We start from the raw sequence: 6,478 nt of genomic DNA, 5'->3' as shown, positions 1-6,478 counted from the left end.
GTTATTAAATCTACTTGCTTGTCTTATCAAGAATTGATGATTATGTTCCCAAATTCAATTCTGTTTTAAGAGTTAACAGAATATTAACTTTACTTATCAAGATAAGGTAGTGTGTTTTCTACTCGCCCTTATCCATGGTTTTTTTCTTCTGCAGTTTCAGTTACCTTCAATCAACTGCAGTCCCAAAATGTTAATGGAAAATTCCAGAAATAAACATTCAATAAAAAATTCATAAGTTTAAAATTACATGCCATTCTGAGTAGCATGATGAAATCTCATGCCATTTTACCTGGTCATGAATCATCCCTTTGTATGTTATTCACCCCTTAATCATTTAGTGGCCATCTCAGTTATCAGATCAATTGTCACAGCTCCTGTTCATGTAATCCTTATTTTACTCAATAATGGCCCCTAAGTGCAGTATTATTGATGCTGGCAATTTGGATATGCCAAGGAGAAACTATACAATGCTTGCTTTAAGTCAAAAGGTGAAAGATCTTGATAAGGACAGAAAAAAAAATCTCACACTGAGGTTGCTAAAGTTATGGCCACACTATATGATAAGTGCTTAGTTAAGATGGAAAGGCAATAAATTTGTGGGTGGAAGGCATGAACTGAAAATGTGTTATAATTAAGAGCAACAAGTTTCTCCAGAAAATGAGTTTATTCAAAGACTTCTGCAAGAAATCCCCTGAAATAAGTGAACACATTCACATAGCTTTGATTACAGTGTATTGCTGTAATTATACTATTTCATTAATTATTAATATTAATCTTTTACTGTGCCTAATTTATAAATTACAGTTGGTCAAGGTATGTATAAAAAATACATAGTATATATCGAGTTTGGTGCCATCTTGAGTTTATGCATCCAGAGGGAGTCTTGGAATGAATTCCCTAAGGATAAGGGGAGACTACTATATAATGAGTCTTTAGTTCAATGAGTTTTAAATACAGTACTATTACTTAATAACAGTGCTTCTCAATTTCCTTATCTGTAAAATGGGAAGATTACCCATTCCTTACCTTTTTTATTGACACCAATCATTTTCCAAGCTCCTAACAATTCCGCCAATTTCTAATTCACTCCCGTGAATATGCACAACCCTTATTTTATACCATATTATCACAACTGGGAGGTCACGGATGCAGCTAAACATGTACAGCTCCCAGGATAGCTCCCCAGCAGAAAGAACAACAGCCAAAATGCTAATAGTTCCAAGGCTGAGAAGCCCTGTCTAGGACTAGATGAGTCAGATAGCATCCTATTCAGAATGGACATCTAGGGCAGTGTTTTTCAACCTTTTTTGGGCAAAGGCACACTTGTTTCATGAAAAAAATCACGAGGCATACCACCATTAGAAAATGTTAAAAAATTTAACTCTGTGCCTATATTAACTATATATAAAGTAATTCTCTTGAATAGGAATCAAATAAACACAAAGAAAGTATTTTATAATTACTTTATTATGAAATATTAAGTAAACAAAATAGTGAAAAATTATAAAATTCTTGTCTTGTCTGCACCTACGGCACACCAGGCAACATCTCGCCGCGGAACAGCGGTTGAAAAACGCTGATCTAGGGTCACAAGGTTACCTTGAGCCTAGGTGTTCATTCTCAAAAAGGTAAAGTTGAAAGAGCTATTTCTCAAAAGGAAAGATTCATTAGCTTAAGAGGAGTTGTCTCTGTGCCATTCCCCTATGGTCCTGTCTGGCAAGGGCCTGTTTTCATACTCAAGGGAAAAAAATGTGTCCACAAACTTCATATACAAAAATTCTATTGTTAAATTGGAAGCTGAGACCACATTTGACCATTTCAAGTCCATTAGAGCACTATGCATTCTCAACTGAATGAGAAATGGTTGTGCTACATTAAAAGGGATGATTTTTGAAGTATTATCATGGGAAATAGTGGGTAGGTGTATACTGGACAAGCAAAGGAGTATACTCTAGTAGGTATGTTACCAGTTATTGTCTTAACATATTTTTATTGATTTCAGAGAGAAAGGGAGAGGGAAAGAAACATCATTGATGAAAGAGAATCATTAATCAGCTGCCTCCTGCACTCCCCACATTGGAGATTGAGCCCAGCTATGTGCCCTGACCAGGAATCGAGCAGTGACCTCCTGGTTCATAGGTCAACACTCAACCACTAAGCCACGCCAGCCAGGCAGTATGTTACCAGTTTTTGACTGCTCAACCCCAAAGTCTATCCTTACTTTGGGAGACTTAACTTGTTATGTGTTTGTGGGAAGCAAGGTTCTACATAGCCATAGAGAGGGCTAAGAGGTTAGATATTTTTCTGCCAAACTTTGCTAGTATGTAACCTTGATGGGGGCTACCAATTGCACAGTTCAGCCCAAGTTTTGAGTTGTGAACGAACAGCAGTCACTGACCGAAAGCTTACAATTCATTTATAGTTGTGCCATTCTGTGGCCATAGCAGTGGTTTCTAGGTCTGTTCTGCAGTTATTGATACAATCCTAATTAGAATGTTTTGAAGCACACCTTAGCTATAATCTCTGCTACAAAACTTGTCATTTTATGATCCTGGTTTTATGGCCTTTCCTTTGATCCTGTGAGCTATTCCCTAGCATTATAATAAAAATATTTTCCTTTTAGCTAGCTAAAGATAGATTTTGGTGTTTAAAACCAAGAACCAAGAAGTCACTGTTTACCAATTCCACTTCTACCTGTCCACAAACTTCTTATAAAAACTTTGTTCCACTGTAATTTCTGCCACCTGGACTTATTTCTTTTACTAATTTGTAGAAATTAGCATATGCTATCTAGCCTTATTTCATAATGACCCATCTTCCTAAAGAGTCTTAGACTTTTTTAATGTAAATACCTAGGCTAAAGCTTATACCACACAGCAGGTGTTCAATATCTGTGTATGGAGTTACAAAGTGGTACAAGAAAAAAAAATGAAAAAATAACATTGGAAGCAATAACTTTAGATCTTGTGTATCTTATAAGTACATATATCGGCAATAAGTGATACTACACACACATAAGTGTTTCCTGTGCTAGTACAAATATCTTTCATACAATACTAGAATTTTGCTTTCAAAAATAAAAAAGGCAATAGGAATTGGTCATAAGAATAATTTAAAAAATACAATGTATCCCTGGATTTCCTTTATATATGGCCATTTGTAGTGCTACCAAACAGCAGATATATGGTATAAGTAAAGGACAATCAGAATGTAATTTATTCAGACTTTCATAAATTAATACATTGAAACCAGCCTCCATAAGAAAGTAATATTAAATATTGAGGCACTGGAATACAGATCTAAATTATACAAAAGTACAGGTCACTTCTCTGAATAAAGAAGTATCTAGTGCTCAGAATAATATTTTTACTTCTAACCTTAAAAAATTGTGCTCAAGAAAATGTCCAAATTTGCAGATGATATTAAGCTCTCCTGAATATTGGAATTAGGAAAACTCCACAAGAATATCCCAGAACACATATAAGTAAGCAGCAAAATGACAAATGTTTGACAATGGACAACTGGTAACATGGGGGGGGAGAGGGGGGGCCGGCCACAAATGTACATGTAAGAAACCACCAAAAAAGTGTTAGAAACAAATTAGAATACATTCTTTGAACTAAAGCTCTGGCTTCTGCTACTGAAGAAAGCTCAGTAACGTTTCAAATCAATGATGAAAATATAGACCTAGAGTTTGCAAGTAGTAGTTTTAGAAGAAATTCCTCAGTCCATTGCAGACTTATTGAGTTTTTACCTATAGATAAAAATCTATATAGCTTGATAAAGGTTTATAAAACCATAAATAATGAATGCTGCAGTTTGTAAAGGTAGAATGCTTCAGAGATATAATTAGTCTTGTGAAGGGGGTTGTTCTGGCAAGGAGCCATGTGCTGTTATGTGCTACTGCTAGCAGCCTGTTCACCCTAGCAGCCTGTTCTTTCCCATGAAACTTAGTAACTGTTTCCTTGCCACCTCCTCCAGTACTTGGACTCTCTGTTCCTCCCTCTTTTCCCAGAAATCAACATTGTTTTACACTTGCTTACAGGGAATTAATGGGCTGAATTACTTTCTTCTCTTTAGAGGAAATTACAAGATCAGCCCTCAGTGGCTTTGGATATCACGTATAGAATGGAACTTGGATATTCAGTTAAATGTAATATGTCAGGGAAAATATTAATTCCTAAGAGCAGTTCAAAATTAAAACCAAAATCCTGATCCTAAAAACTTTTGTAAATGCTGGTTTAGCTAATGAAAGTTTAGCTCCACAATGTTTTAAACTACCATTTTAAATTTTGTCAATATAATTTATGTCAAAAAAATAAGACTTTATATATCTGTATTTTAGCTAGGTACTAAGAAAGTAATTACTATTTCTAGGCAAGTTATAATCATTAATAATTCCTAGTGCTGTACAAATCTGCTTCAGGTGATAGCATGCTGAATCTAAAAGAGCAATGAGAGTATAATTTTCCATTATGCATTAAATACAACTAATGCTTATACTATTGGATGTTACAAGTTCCTATTGATGTAAAATATAGAGTGCTTGACATTTGTTTTAAATCAGTTTTTACATAAAATTGTACTTCCAAATTGAGCAAATTTTCATTTGTATTCAGATCTGGAGAAACAAAATGAGAGTCAAAGTTGTAAGTATCATGTAGGTAACTAATAAGAAACATTTTATAAAATTGACAGAATAAAGTGTTTTACATTACAGAACCTTCTAGAGTGAATCTCAAAAGTTTTCTTAAAAATATTTTCTTTCTTGATAGAATATTTTTAAGGGGCTAAAGATGTGACATGACTGAATCTCAGATCTAAAAATCAGAAAACACTTCTAGCTTGCCCAACCATATTTAAGATCTTAACTTTGAAAACATAGCATAATCTAGATTTTTTTTCTCCTCTAATATTACAAGACACCAGTAACTTATAAAAAATATTAAATTTGGTGCAGGCACAAGAAATATATTGGGCTACCTTATTATATGGATTCTGTGAAATCTCAGAAACAAAGGCTAAAATACAAAGCCCTTCCTAGCCCCTCTGATTAGAGTGTTTTTGTATATAAGCACCAGTTTGACAAGATAAATTCACTCTAATGATGTGATTTGTGGTGATGAATGTCTGTTTTTTCCTTCTTGAGTAGGAAGGACTAGAATCTGAGTAGGTAAGATTAGTCATCTAGGCACTGTATGAATATATAAGTGAACCCTAATAAAAATCCTGGACATCAAGGCTCAAGTAAGCTTCTCTGGTCGGCAGCATTTCACATGTATTGTCACGTGTTGTTGAGAGAATTAGGCATATTCCCTTGTGACTCCACTGTGGGGACATCTGAAAGCTCATGCCTAGTTTCTCCTGGACTTCCCCCCTTGTGCTTTTTCCCTTTATGGACTGCAGTTTGTATTCTTTCACTATAATACACTGTGAATATGAGTCACCAAGCCTGACAGTGGTTTTGGGAACCATGTATACAAATTAACTGAAAATTTGTCAAAAGATACAGTTACTCTCCTCTTCCTGGAATCTATGTAATTGTTAAACCACTCTTCCCCAAATGTCAAGCTCTGCTTGATCCATACACACTGTCTACAGATCCTTAATGAGGATGCTAGCACTGAAAAGTGATTTAATCCCCCCTTCTCATGCTATAGATGAAATTAAGGATGAGAAGAAAATCTATTCAATGAGCATTATGCATTTCTGGGTGTCAGCTCATATTGAGGTTAGATTAATTCTTCTTTTACGTTCTCACCAGGAACCTAGGCAAGACTATATCTCCGGCTATGTAATTTGCTAAGGACAGTTTAACATGTGCTATTCTGTGGTAGCTCTGTGCTTATCTCTCAGGACTCCTGAAGCCATGGTAGTGACCCTTGACCAGCATAGGAATGGATCACGCTAGCTAGTGATTTATAGGCAAAGTACTCTTTGTAGTCCAAAAACCCCGTTAGAGGCTATCCTATATTAGCTTCTCTACATTGGTCACAGAAAATGTATACACTGGGGAAAAATATAAAGTAAAATGAATACACTTATTTATTTAGTTAGTTAGCTTCTGTTTTCTGTTTTTTGTTTGTTTATCTGTTTGTTGTGTGTGTGTGTGTGTTGTTGTTTTCTACACTGATTTTTATATTTGGTCACATAGACTCGTTTTTGCTCTGTGATTGGTATAAAAGACTGTTAAGTATTATATTAGTTTCCTTGGGCTGCTGTAATAGATCACCACAAACTTGATGATTTACAACAGCAGGAATCTATCCTCTCACAGTTGTGGAGGCCAGAAGTCCAGAAAGTCCTGGCAGGGCCACACTGCCTCCGAAGGCTCCTGGGGAGAATCCTTCCTTTCCCCCTCCAGCTTCTGGTAATTTCTTGCATTCCTTGGCTTGTAGATGCATCACTTCAATCTCTTCTCCTTCCTCTCTGTCTGTTAAAAGGGCATTTTCAGTGGATAAAGGGTCCAGTATGAGCT

The sequence above is a fragment of the Pipistrellus kuhlii genome, unplaced genomic scaffold (genome assembly GCF_014108245.1).
Source record: "Pipistrellus kuhlii isolate mPipKuh1 unplaced genomic scaffold, mPipKuh1.p scaffold_m20_p_7, whole genome shotgun sequence".
Lineage (NCBI taxonomy): Eukaryota > Metazoa > Chordata > Mammalia > Chiroptera > Vespertilionidae > Pipistrellus > Pipistrellus kuhlii.
Note: the sequence above shows the minus strand (reverse complement) of the source record.